Source organism: Pseudophryne corroboree, unplaced genomic scaffold (genome assembly GCF_028390025.1).
Source record: "Pseudophryne corroboree isolate aPseCor3 unplaced genomic scaffold, aPseCor3.hap2 scaffold_460, whole genome shotgun sequence".
Taxonomy (NCBI): Eukaryota; Metazoa; Chordata; class Amphibia; order Anura; family Myobatrachidae; genus Pseudophryne; species Pseudophryne corroboree.
The window spans coordinates 316,242-331,043 of record NW_026970076.1 but is presented as its reverse complement, the minus strand read 5'-3'; the positions used below and the strand labels follow the sequence as shown (position 1 = coordinate 331,043).

General features: G+C 34.7%; 2 non-coding genes across 2 annotated transcripts; both read right to left on the bottom strand.

The window, feature by feature from the left end:
• Positions 1 to 6,366: 6,366 nt before the first annotated feature.
• On the bottom strand, positions 6,367 to 6,440 carry TRNAS-ACU (transfer RNA serine (anticodon ACU)). Its single transcript has one exon. It is a non-coding gene; the product is annotated as a tRNA-Ser (tRNA).
• Positions 6,441 to 7,531: 1,091 nt separating this feature from the next.
• Positions 7,532 to 7,605, bottom strand: TRNAS-ACU (transfer RNA serine (anticodon ACU)). Its single transcript has one exon. It is a non-coding gene; the product is annotated as a tRNA-Ser (tRNA).
• Positions 7,606 to 14,802: the final 7,197 nt, after the last annotated feature.

The window sequence follows — 14,802 nt, the reverse complement described above, 5'->3', positions numbered from 1 at the left end:
TTAAATAAAGATTTTCTTAATTCCTTACCTGTGTGCTAATTAGATATCACCTTGTTTTCACATTAAACAGACTTCTACATGAGAAAGCAGCAAGGATGCAGTGGCGTTAATGTTTCCTTGTGTCAACCCGTATTATTTCAGTAGACATTGAAATGAGGATGCATCTTGCTGCCTTTCCAATGAAGCAAATTTAATTTAGTAATAGGTGAAAAACCATCCCTACAAAGGTGTTAATCAGAGACTTGGCTTTGTGGACACTTTTCAAAGAACAAATTTGTTAGCATAAAATAAAGCCAGAAAATTAAGAGCTGTTTAATTACTCAATTGGATTTTTTTGCCAGCATATTTCTTTTTCTCTGCAACCCACTGCTAAATTGTGCTTCCTAGCTGTTTTTATAAAATCACTGAATCAAATCTAACTCTGATTACATCAGAGAAAGCAAGGTACCCTACAACATAAGAGGGGGTTTGAAATTTTGACTTGTCTACTTAAAGATCACCAAAATCTGATAACAAGGTCAATTACGTCCCTGGGTGGGATTGAACCACCAACCTTTTAGTTTATAGCCGTACACACTAACTGATTGCGCCTCAGAGACACTTTGCAAAAGTACATACTGACAAAGGCTAATAAGCATTCATCTAAAACGTTTCCTAGAAAAACTTTAAAAAGTCAATAATCTGGAGAGTTTTTGTAAGATGTTTCTTCCATCCACCAACGAAGAAACACATTGGTACTTTCCCATGATGAGTGAGTGCTTCAGGATCTCTTGCACTTACATGTGCAGCAGAGTACTGCAATGGAAGCATGCTGGGCCCATAACCCAGAGGTAGGCAGATTAAAACTATCCTCTGCTATATGCATTTTTTTTGTTAATTAAAGTAATCCAAAACTGGGATTGATATTTTTGATCTTTTATTTTTCATTAAAGTACAATAACTTTTACCATTTTAATTTGTTTTAATAGTATATTGAAAGTATTGTTTTCTTTAAAAAATCCACTTAATTTTCTTTACCCTATTATTAAAATGGTAATTGACAAAAACAAACTACATTGTCACCAGAAGAGCAATACAAAATGTACAAGTGATATATTAAAATCATCTTTCCAGCTTGAATTTCAATGATGCATTGGGGCAACGATTTTGTGAGAAACATTTTCACCCTTAAATAAAGATTTTCTTAATTCCTTACCTGTGTGCTAATTAGATATCACCTTGTTTTCACATTAAACAGACTTCCACATGAGAAAGCAGCAAGGATGCAGTGGCGTTAATGTTTCCTTGTGTCAACCTGTATTATTTCAGTAGACATTGAAATGAGGATGCATCTTGCTGCCTTTCCAATGAAGCAAGTTTAATTTAGTAATAGGTGAAAAACCATCCTTACAAAGGTGTTAATCAGAGACTTGGCTTTGTGGACACTTTTCAGAGAACAAATTTGTTAGCATAAAAATAAAGCCAGAAAATGAAGAGCTGTTTAATCACTCAATTGGATTTTTTTGCCAGCATATTTCTTTTTCTCTGCAACCCACTGCTAAATTGTGCTTCCTAGCTGTTTTTATAAAATCACTGAATCAAATCTAACTCTGATTACATCAGAGAAGGCCAGGTACCCTACACCATAAGAGGGGGTTTGAAATTTTGACTTGTCTACTTAAAGATCACCAAAATCTGATAACAAGGTCAATTACGTCCCTGGGTGGGATTGAACCACCAACCTTTTGGTTTATAGCCGTACACACTAACTGATTGCGCCACAGAGACACTTTGCAAAAGTGCATACTGACAAAGGCTAATAAGCATTCATCTAAAACGTTTCCTAGAAAAACTTTAAAAAGTCAATAATCTGGAGAGTTTTTGTAAGATGTTTCTTCCATCCACCAACGAAGAAACACATTGGTACTTTCCCATGATGAGTGAGTGCTTCAGGATCTCTTGCACTTACATGTGCAGCAGAGTACTGCAATGGAAGCATGCTGGGCCCATAACCCAGAGGTAGGCAGATTAAAACTATCCTCTGCTATATGCATTTTTTTTGTTAATTAAAGTAATCCAAAACTGGGATTGATATTTTTGCTCTTTTATTTTTCATTAAAGTACAATAACTTTTACCATTTTAATTTGTTTTAATAGTATATTGAAAGTATTGTTTTCTTTTAAAAATCCACTTAATTTTCTTTACCCTATTATTAAAATGGTAATTGACAAAAACAAACTACATTGTCACCAGAAGAGCAATACAAAATGTACAAGTGATATATTAAAATCATCTTTCCAGCTTGAATTTCAATGATGCATTGGGGCAACGATTTTGTGAGAAACATTTTCACCCTTAAATAAAGATTTTCTTAATTCCTTACCTGTGTGCTAATTAGATATCACCTTGTTTTCACATTAAACAGACTTCCACATGAGAAAGCAGCAAGGATGCAGTGGCGTTAATGTTTCCTGGTGTCAACCTGTATTATTTCAGTAGACATTGAAATGAGGATGCATCTTGCTGCCTTTCCAATGAAGCAAGTTTAATTTAGTAATAGGTGAAAAACCATCCTTACAAAGGTGTTAATCAGAGACTTGGCTTTGTGGACACTTTTCAGAGAACAAATTTGTTAGCATAAAAATAAAGCCAGAAAATGAAGAGCTGTTTAATCACTCAATTGGATTTTTTTGCCAGCATATTTCTTTTTCTCTGCAACCCACTGCTAAATTGTGCTTCCTAGCTGTTTTTATAAAATCACTGAATCAAATCTAACTGATTACATCAGAGAAGGCCAGGTACCCTACACCATAAGAGGGGGTTTGAAATTTTGACTTGTCTACTTAAAGATCACCAAAATCTGATAACAAGGTCAATTACGTCCCTGGGTGGGATTGAACCACCAACCTTTTGGTTACTAGCCATATACACTAACTGATTGCGCCACAGAGACACTTAGCAAAAGTACATACTGACAAAGGCTAATAAGCATTCATCTAAAACGTTTCCTAGAAAAACTTTAAAAAGTCAATAATCTGGAGAGTTTTTGTAAGATGTTTCTTCCATCAACCAACGAAGAAACACATTGGTACTTTCCCATGATGACTGAGTGCTTCAGGATCTCTTGCACTTACATGTGCAGCAGAGTACTGCAATGGAAGCATGCTGGGCCAATAACCCAGAGGTAGGCAGATTGAAACTATCCTTTGCTATATGCATTTTTTTTTGTTAATTTAAGTAATCAAAACTGGGATTGATATTTTTGCTCTTTTATTTTTACTTAAAGTACAATAACTTTTACCATTTTAATTTGTTTTAATAGTATATTGACAGTATAGTTTTCTTTAAAAAATCCACTTAATTTTCTTTACCCTATTATTAAAAGGGTAATTGACAAAAACAAACTACATTGTCACCAGAAGAGCAATACAAAATGTACAAGTGATAAATTAAAATCATCTTTCCAGCTTGAATTTCAATGATGCATTGGGGCAACGATTTTGTGAGAAACATCTTCACCCTTAAATAAAGATTTTCTTAATTCCTTACCTGTGTGCTAATTAGATATCACCTTGTTTTCACATTAAACAGACTTCCACATGAGAAAGCAGCAAGGATGCAGTGGCGTTAATGTTTCCTTGTGTCAACCCGTATTATTTCAGTAGACATTGAAATGAGGATGCATCTTGCTGCCTTTCCAATGAAGCAAATTTAATTTAGTAATAGGTTAAAAACCATCCCTACAAAGGTGTTAATCAGAGACTTGGCTTTGTGGACACTTTTCAAAGAACAAATTTGTTAGCATAAAAATAAATCCAGAAAATTAAGAGCTGTTTAATCACTCAATTGGATTTTTTTGCCAGCATATTTCTTTTTCTCTGCAACCCACTGCTAAATTGTGCTTCCTAGCTGTTTTTATAAAATCACTGAATCAAATCTAACTCTGATTACATCAGAGAAGGCCAGGTACCCTACACCATAAGAGGGGGTTTGAAATTTTGACTTGTCTACTTAAAGATCACCAAAATCTGATAACAAGGTCAATTACGTCCCTGGGTGGGATTGAACCACCAACCTTTTGGTTTATAGCCGTACACACTAACTGATTGCGCCACAGAGACATTTTGCAAAAGTACATACTGACAAAGGCTAATAAGCATTCATCTAAAACGTTTCCTAGAAAAACTTTAAAAAGTCAATAATCTGGAGAGTTTTTGTAAGATGTTTCTTCCATCCACCAACGAAGAAACACATTGGTACTTTCCCATGATGAGTGAGTGCTTCAGGATCTCTTGCACTTACATGTGCAGCAGAGTACTGCAATGGAAGCATGCTGGGCCCATAACCCAGAGGTAGGCAGATTAAAACTATCCTCTGCTATATGCATTTTTTTTGTTAATTAAAGTAATCCAAAACTGGGATTGATATTTTTGCTCTTTTATTTTTCATTAAAGTACAATAACTTTTACCATTTTAATTTGTTTTAATAGTATATTGAAAGTATTGTTTTCTTTTAAAAATCCACTTAATTTTCTTTACCCTATTATTAAAATGGTAATTGACAAAAACAAACTACATTGTCATCAGAAGAGCAATACAAAATGTACAAGTGATATATTAAAATCATCTTTCCAGCTTGAATTTCAATGATGCATTGGGGCAACGATTTTGTGAGAAACATTTTCACCCTTAAATAAAGATTTTCTTAATTCCTTACCTGTGTGCTAATTAGATATCACCTTGTTTTCACATTAAACAGACTTCCACATGAGAAAGCAGCAAGGATGCAGTGGCGTTAATGTTTCCTGGTGTCAACCTGTATTATTTCAGTAGACATTGAAATGAGGATGCATCTTGCTGCCTTTCCAATGAAGCAAGTTTAATTTAGTAATAGGTGAAAAACCATCCTTACAAAGGTGTTAATCAGAGACTTGGCTTTGTGGACACTTTTCAGAGAACAAATTTGTTAGCATAAAAATAAAGCCAGAAAATGAAGAGCTGTTTAATCACTCAATTGGATTTTTTTTGCCAGCATATTTCTTTTTCTCTGCAACCCACTGCTAAATTGTGCTTCCTAGCTGTTTTTATAAAATCACTGAATCAAATCTAACTCTGATTACATCAGAGAAGGCCAGGTACCCTACACCATAAGAGGGGGTTTGAAATTTTGACTTGTCTACTTAAAGATCACCAAAATCTGATAACAAGGTCAATTACGTCCCTGGGTGGGATTGAACCACCAACCTTTTGGTTTATAGCCGTACACACTAACTGATTGCGCCACAGAGACACTTTGCAAAAGTCCATACTGACAAAGGCTAATAAGCATTCATCTAAAATGTTTCCTAGAAAAACTTTAAAAAGTCAATAATCTGGAGAGTTTTTGTAAGATGTTTCTTCCATCCACCAACGAAGAAACACATTGGTACTTTCCCATGATGAGTGAGTGCTTCAGGATCTCTTGCACTTACATGTGCAGCAGAGTACTGCAATGGAAGCATGCTGGGCCCATAACCCAGAGGTAGGCAGATTGAAACTATCCTTTGCTATATGCATTTTTTTTTGTTAATTTAAGTAATCAAAACTGGGATTGATATTTTTGCTCTTTTATTTTTACTTAAAGTACAATAACTTTTACCATTTTAATTTGTTTTAATAGTATATTGACAGTATAGTTTTCTTTCAAAAATCCACTTAATTTTCTTTACCCTATTATTAAAATGGTAATTGACAAAAACAAACTACATTGTCACCAGAAGAGCAATACAAAATGTACAAGTGATATATTAAAATCATCTTTCCAGCTTGAATTTCAATGATGCATTGGGGCAACGATTTTGTGAGAAACATTTTCACCCTTAAATAAAGATTTTCTTAATTCCTTACCTGTGTGCTAATTAGATATCACCTTGTTTTCACATTAAACAGACTTCCACATGAGAAAGCAGCAAGGATGCAGTGGCGTTAATGTTTCCTGGTGTCAACCTGTATTATTTCAGTAGACATTGAAATGAGGATGCATCTTGCTGCCTTTCCAATGAAGCAAGTTTAATTTAGTAATAGGTTAAAAACCATCCATACAAAGGTGTTAATCAGAGACTTGGCTTTGTGGACACTTTTCAGAGAACAAATTTGTTAGCATAAAAATAAAGCCAGAAAATTAAGAGCTGTTTAATCACTCAATTGGATTTTTTTTGCCAGCATATTTCTTTTTCTCTGCAACCCACTGCTAAATTGTGCTTCCTAGCTGTTTTTTATAAAATCACTGAATCAAATCTAACTCTGATTACATCAGAGAAGGCCAGGTACCCTACAACATAAAAGGGGGTTTGAAATTTTGACTTGTCTACTTAAAGATCACCAAAACCTGATCACAAGGTCAATTATGTCCCTGGGTGGGATTGAACCACCAACCTTTTGGTTAGTAGCCAAACACACTAACTGATTGCACCACAGAGACACTTTGCAAAAGTGGATACTGACAAAGGCTAATAAGCATTCATCTAGAACGTTTCCTAGAAAAACTTTAAAAAGTCAATAATCTGGAGAGTTTTTGTAAGATGTTTCTTAGATCAACCAACGAAGAAACACATTGGTACTTTCCCATGATGAGTGAGTGCTTCAGGATCTCTTGCACTTACATGTGCAGCAGAGTACTGCAATGGAAGCATGCTGGGCCCATAACCCAGAGGTAGGCAGATTAAAACTATCCTCTGCTATATGCATTTTTTTTTAATTAAAGTAATCCAAAACTGGGATTGATATTTTAGCTCTTTTATTTTTACTTAAAGTACAATAACTTTTACCATTTTAATTTGTTTTAATAGTGTATTGACATTATAGTTTTCTTAAAAAAATCCACTTAATTTTCTTTACCCTATTATTAAAAGGGTAATTGACAAAAACAAACTACATTGTCACCAGAAGAGCAATACAAAATGTACAAGTGATATATTAAAATCATCTTTCCAGCTTGAATTTCAATGATGCATTGGGGCAACGATTTTGTGAGAAACATCTTCACCCTTAAATAAAGATTTTCTTAATTCCTTACCTGTGTGCTAATTAGATATCACCTTGTTTTCACATTAAACAGACTTCTACATGAGAAAGCAGCAAGGATGCAGTGGCGTTAATGTTTCCTGGTGTCAACCTGTATTATTTCAGTAGACATTGAAATGAGGATGCATCTTGCTGCCTTTCCAATGAAGCAAGTTTAATTTAGTTATAGGTGAAAAACCATCCCTACAAAGGTGTTAATCAGAGACTTGGCTTTGTGGACACTTTTAGAGAACAAATTTGTTAGCATAAAAATAAAGCCAGAAAATGAAGAGCTGTTTAATCACTCAATTGGATTTTTCTGCCAGCATATTTTTTTTCTCTGCAATCCATTGCTAAATTGTGCTTCCTAGCTGTTTTTTATAAAATCACTGAATCAAATCTAACTCTGATTACATCAGAGAAGGCCAGGTACCCTACACCATAAAATGGGGTTTGAAATTTTGACTTGTCTACTTAAAGATCACCAAAACCTGATCACAAGGTCAATTATGTCCCTGGGTGGGATTGAACCACCAACCTTTTGGTTAGTAGCCAGACACACTAACCGATTGCGCCACAGAGACACTTTGCAAAAATTACATACTGACAAAGGCTAATAAGCATTCATCTAGAACGTTTCCTAGAAAAACTTTAAAAAGTCAATAATCTGGAGAGTTTTTGTAAGAATTTTCTTAAATCAACCAACGAAGAAACACATTGGTACTTTCCCATGATGAGTGAGTGCTTCAGGATCTCTTGCACTTACATGTGCAGCAGAGTACTGCAATGGAAGCATGCTGGGCCCATTACCCAGAGGTAGGCAGATTGAAACTATCCTCTGCTATATGCATTTTTTTTGTTAATTAAAGTAATCCAAAACTGGGATTGATGTTAGCTATTTTATGTTTACTTAAAGTACAATAACTTTTACCATTTTAATTTGTTTTAATAGTATATTGACAGTATTGTTTTCTTTCAAAAATCCACTTAATTTTCTTTACCCTATTATTAAAATGGTAATTGACAAAAACAAACTACATTGTCACCAGAAGAGCAATACAAAATGTACAAGTGATATAATAAAATCATCTTTCCAGCTTGAATTTCAATGATGCATTGGGGCAACGATTTTGTGAGAAACATCTTCACCCTTAAATAAAGATTTTCTTAATTCCTTACCTGTGTGCTAATTAGATATCACCTTGTTTTCACATTAAACAGACTTCCACATGAGAAAGCAGCAAGGATGCATTGGCGTTAATGTTTCCTGGTGTCAACCTGTATTATTTCAGTAGACATTGAAATGAGGATGCATCTTGCTGCCTTTCCAATGAAGCAAGTTTAATTTAGTAATAGGTGAAAAACCATCCTTACATAGGTGTTCATCAGAGACTTGGCTTTGTGGACACTTTTCAGAGAACAAATTTGTTAGCATAAAAATAAAGCCAGAAAATGAAGAGCTGTTTAATCACTCAATTGGATTTTTCTGCCAGCATATTTTTTTTCTCTGCAACCCACTGCTAAATTGTGCTTCCTAGCTGTTTTTTATAAAATCACTTAATCAAATCTAACTCTGATTACATCAGAGAAGGCCAGGTACCCTACATCATAACAGGGGGTTTGAAATTTTGACTTGTCCACTTAAAGATCACCAAAACCTGATCACAAGGTCACTTACATCCCTGGGTGGGATTGAACCATCAACCTTTTGGTTAGTAGCCAAACACACTAACTGATTGCGCCACAGAGACACTTTGCAAAAGTGGATACTGACAAAGGCTAATAAGCATTCATCTAAAACGTTTCCTAGAAAAACTTTAAAAAGTCAGTAATCTGGAGAGTTTTTGTAAGATGTTTCTTCCATCCACCAACGAAGAAACACATTGGTACTTTCCCATGATGAGTGAGTGCTTCAGGATCTCTTGCACTTACATGTGCAGCAGAGTACTGCAATGGAAGCATGCTGGGCCCATAACCCAGAGGTAGGCAGATTAAAACTATCCTCTGCTATATGCATTTTTTTTGTTAATTAAAGTAATCCAAAACTGGGATTGATATTTTTGCTCTTTTATTTTTCATTAAAGTACAATAACTTTTACCATTTTAATTTGTTTTAATAGTATATTGAAAGTATTGTTTTCTTTTAAAAAGCCACTTAATTTTCTTTACCCTATTATTAAAATGGTAATTGACAAAAACAAACTACATTGTCACCAGAAGAGCAGTACAAAATGTACAAGTGATATATTAAAATCATCTTTCCAGCTTGAATTTCAATGATGCATTGGGGCAACGATTTTGTGAGAAACATCTTCACCCTTAAATAAAGATTTTCTTAATTCCTTACCTGTGTGCTAATTAGATATCACCTTGTTTTCACATTAAACAGACTTCCACATGAGAAATCAGCAAGGATGCAGTGGCATTAATGTTTCCTGGTATCAACCCGTATTATTTCAGTAGACATTGAAATGAGGATGCATCTTGCTGCCTTTCCAATGAAGCAAGTTTAATTTAGTAATAGGTGAAAAACCATCCCTACAAAGGTGTTAATCAGAGACTTGGCTTTGTCGACACTTTTCAGAGAACAAATTTGTTAGCATAAAAATAAAGCCAGAAAATTAAGAGCTGTTTAATCACTCAATTGGATTTTTTTGCCAGCATATTTCTTTTTCTCTGCAACTCACTGCTAAATTGTGCTTCCTAGCTGTTTTTATAAAATCACTGAATCAAATCTAACTCTGATTACATCAGAGAAGGCCAGGTACTCTACACCATAAGAGGGGGTTTGAAATTTTGACTTGTCTACTTAAAGATCACCAAAATCTGATAACAAGGTCAATTATGTCCCTGGGTGGGATTGAACCACTAACGTTTTGGTTAGTAGCCAAACACACTAACTGATTGCACCACAGAGACACTTTGCAAAAGTGGGTACTGACAAAGGCTAATAAGCATTCATCTAGAACGTTTCCTAGAAAAACTTTAAAAAGTCAATAATCTGGAGAGTTTTTGTAAGATGTTTCTTCCATCAACCAATGAAGAAACACATTGGTACTTTCCCATGATGAGTGAGTGCTTCAGGATCTCTTGCACTTACATGTGCAGCAGAGTACTGCAATGGAAGCATGCTGGGCCCATAACCCAGAGGTAGGCAGATTAAAACTATCCTCTGCTATATGCATTTTTTTTTATTAAAGTAATCCAACACTGGGATTGATATTTTAGCTCTTTTATTTTTACTTAAAGTACAATAACTTTTACCATTTTTATTTGTTTTAATAGTGTATTGACAGTATAGTTTTCTTTAAAAAATCCACTTAATTTTCTTTACCCTATTATTAAAAGGGTAATTGACAAAAACAAACTACATTGTCACCAGAAGAGCAATACAAAATGTACAAGTGATATATTAAAATCATCTTTCCAGCTTGAATTTCAATGATGCATTGGAACAACGATTTTGTGAGAAACATCTTCACCCTTAAATAAAGATTTTCTTAATTCCTTACCTGTGTGCTAATTAGATATCACCTTGTTTTCACATTAAACAGACTTCTACATGAGAAAGCAGCAAGGATGCAGTGGCGTTTTATGTTTCCTGGTGTCAACCTGTATTATTTCAGTAGACATTGAAATGAGGATGCATCTTGCTGCCTTTCCAATGAAGCAAGTTTAATTTAGTTATAGGTGAAAAACCATCCCTACAAAGGTGTTAATCAGAGACTTGGCTTTGTGGACACTTTTAGAGAACAAATTTGTTAGCATAAAAATAAAGGCAGAAAATGAAGAGCTGTTTAATCACTCAATTGGATTTTTCTGCCAGCATATTTTTTTTCTCTGCAACCCATTGCTAAATTGTGCTTCCTAGCTGTTTTTTATAAAATCACTGAATCAAATCTAACTCTGATTACATCAGAGAAGGCCAGGTACCCTACACCATAAAATGGGGTTTGAAATTTTGACTTGTCTACTTAAAGATCACCAAAACCTGATCACAAGGTCAATTATGTCCCTGGGTGGGATTGAACCACCAACCTTTTGGTTAGTAGCCAGACACACTAAGCGATTGCGCCACAGAGACACTTTGCAAAAAGTACATCCTGACAAAGGCTCATAAGCATTCATCTAGAACGTTTCCTAGAAAAACTTTAAAAAGTCAATAATCTGGAGAGTTTTTGTAAGAATTTTCTTAAATCAACCAACGAAGAAACACATTGGTACTTTCCCATGATGAGTGAGTGCTTCAGGATCTCTTGCACTTACATGTGCAGCAGAGTACTGCAATGGAAGCATGCTGGGCCCATTACCCAGAGGTAGGCAGATTGAAACTATCCTCTGCTATATGCATTTTTTTTGTTAATTAAAGTAATCCAAAACTGGGATTGATATGTTAGCTATTTTATGTTTACTTAAAGTACAATAACTTTTACCATTTTAATTTGTTTTAATAGTATATTGACAGTATTGTTTTCTTTCAAAAATCCACTTAATTTTCTTTACCCTATTATTAAAATGGTAATTGACAAAAACAAACTACATTGTCACCAGAAGAGCAATACAAAATGTACAAGTGATATATTAAAATCATCTTTCCAGCTTTAATTTCAATGATGCATTGGGGCAACGATTTTGTGAGAAACATCTTCACCCTTAAATAAAGATTTTCTTAATTCCTTACCTGTGTGCTAATTAGATATCACCTTGTTTTCACATTAAACAGACTTCTACATGAGAAAGCAGCAAGGATGCAGTGGCGTTAATGTTTCCTGGTGTCAACCTGTATTATTTCAGTAGACATTGAAATGAGGATGCATCTTGCTGCCTTTCCAATGAAGCAAGTTTAATTTAGTAATAGGTGAAAAACCATCCTTACATAGGTGTTCATCAGAGACTTGGCTTTGTGGACACTTTTCAGAGAACAAATTTGTTAGCATAAAAATAAAGCCAGAAAATGAAGAGCTGTTTAATCACTCAATTGGATTTTTCTGCCAGCATATTTTTTTTCTCTGCAACCCACTGCTAAATTGTGCTTCCTAGCTGTTTTTTATAAAATCACTTAATCAAATCTAACTCTGATTACATCAGAGAAGGCCAGGTACCCTACATCATAACAGGGGGTTTGAAATTTTGACTTGTCCACTTAAAGATCACCAAAACCTGATCACAAGGTCACTTACATCCCTGGGTGGGATTGAACCACCAACCTTTTGGTTAGTAGCCAAACACACTAACTGATTGCACCACAGAGACACTTTGCAAAAGTGGATACTGACAAAGGCTAATAAGCATTCATCTAAAACGTTTCCTAGAAAAACTTTAAAAAGTCAGTAATCTGGAGAGTTTTTGTAAGATGTTTCTTCCATCCACCAACGAAGAAACACATTGGTACTTTCCCATGATGAGTGAGTGCTTCAGGATCTCTTGCACTTACATGTGCAGCAGAGTACTGCAATGGAAGCATGCTGGGCCCATAACCCAGAGGTAGGCAGATTAAAACTATCCTCTGCTATATGCATTTTTTTTTGTTAATTAAAGTAATCCAAAACTGGGATTGATATTTTTGCTCTTTTATTTTTCATTAAAGTACAATAACTTTTACCATTTTAATTTGTTTTAATAGTATATTGAAAGTATTGTTTTCTTTTAAAAAGCCACTTAATTTTCTTTACCCTATTATTAAAATGGTAATTGACAAAAACAAACTACATTGTCACCAGAAGAGCAGTACAAAATGTACAAGTGATATATTAAAATCATCTTTCCAGCTTGAATTTCAATGATGCATTGGGGCAACGATTTTGTGAGAAACATCTTCACCCTTAAATAAAGATTTTCTTAATTCCTTACCTGTGTGCTAATTAGATATCACCTTGTTTTCACATTAAACAGACTTCCACATGAGAAATCAGCAAGGATGCAGTGGCATTAATGTTTCCTGGTATCAACCCGTATTATTTCAGTAGACATTGAAATGAGGATGCATCTTGCTGCCTTTCCAATGAAGCAAGTTTAATTTAGTAATAGGTGAAAAACCATCCCTACAAAGGTGTTAATCAGAGACTTGGCTTTGTCGACACTTTTCAGAGAACAAATTTGTTAGCATAAAAATAAAGCCAGAAAATTAAGAGCTGTTTAATCACTCAATTGGATTTTTTTGCCAGCATATTTCTTTTTCTCTGCAACTCACTGCTAAATTGTGCTTCCTAGCTGTTTTTATAAAATCACTGAATCAAATCTAACTCTGATTACATCAGAGAAGGCCAGGTACTCTACACCATAAGAGGGGGTTTGAAATTTTGACTTGTCTACTTAAAGATCACCAAAATCTGATAACAAGGTCAATTATGTCCCTGGGTGGGATTGAACCACTAACGTTTTGGTTAGTAGCCAAACACACTAACTGATTGCACCACAGAGACACTTTGCAAAAGTGGGTACTGACAAAGGCTAATAAGCATTCATCTAGAACGTTTCCTAGAAAAACTTTAAAAAGTCAATAATCTGGAGAGTTTTTGTAAGATGTTTCTTCCATCAACCAATGAAGAAACACATTGGTACTTTCCCATGATGAGTGAGTGCTTCAGGATCTCTTGCACTTACATGTGCAGCAGAGTACTGCAATGGAAGCATGCTGGGCCCATAACCCAGAGGTAGGCAGATTAAAACTATCCTCTGCTATATGCATTTTTTTTTATTAAAGTAATCCAACACTGGGATTGATATTTTAGCTCTTTTATTTTTACTTAAAGTACAATAACTTTTACCATTTTTATTTGTTTTAATAGTGTATTGACAGTATAGTTTTCTTTAAAAAATCCACTTAATTTTCTTTACCCTATTATTAAAAGGGTAATTGACAAAAACAAACTACATTGTCACCAGAAGAGCAATACAAAATGTACAAGTGATATATTAAAATCATCTTTCCAGCTTGAATTTCAATGATGCATTGGAACAACGATTTTGTGAGAAACATCTTCACCCTTAAATAAAGATTTTCTTAATTCCTTACCTGTGTGCTAATTAGATATCACCTTGTTTTCACATTAAACAGACTTCTACATGAGAAAGCAGCAAGGATGCAGTGGCGTTTTATGTTTCCTGGTGTCAACCTGTATTATTTCAGTAGACATTGAAATGAGGATGCATCTTGCTGCCTTTCCAATGAAGCAAGTTTAATTTAGTTATAGGTGAAAAACCATCCCTACAAAGGTGTTAATCAGAGACTTGGCTTTGTGGACACTTTTAGAGAACAAATTTGTTAGCATAAAAATAAAGGCAGAAAATGAAGAGCTGTTTAATCACTCAATTGGATTTTTCTGCCAGCATATTTTTTTTCTCTGCAACCCATTGCTAAATTGTGCTTCCTAGCTGTTTTTTATAAAATCACTGAATCAAATCTAACTCTGATTACATCAGAGAAGGCCAGGTACCCTACACCATAAAATGGGGTTTGAAATTTTGACTTGTCTACTTAAAGATCACCAAAACCTGATCACAAGGTCAATTATGTCCCTGGGTGGGATTGAACCACCAACCTTTTGGTTAGTAGCCAGACACACTAAGCGATTGCGCCACAGAGACACTTTGCAAAAAGTACATCCTGACAAAGGCTCATAAGCATTCATCTAGAACGTTTCCTAGAAAAACTTTAAAAAGTCAATAATCTGGAGAGTTTTTGTAAGAATTTTCTTAAATCAACCAACGAAGAAACACATTGGTACTTTCCCATGATGAGTGAGTGCTTCAGGATCTCTTGCACTTACATGTGCAGCAGA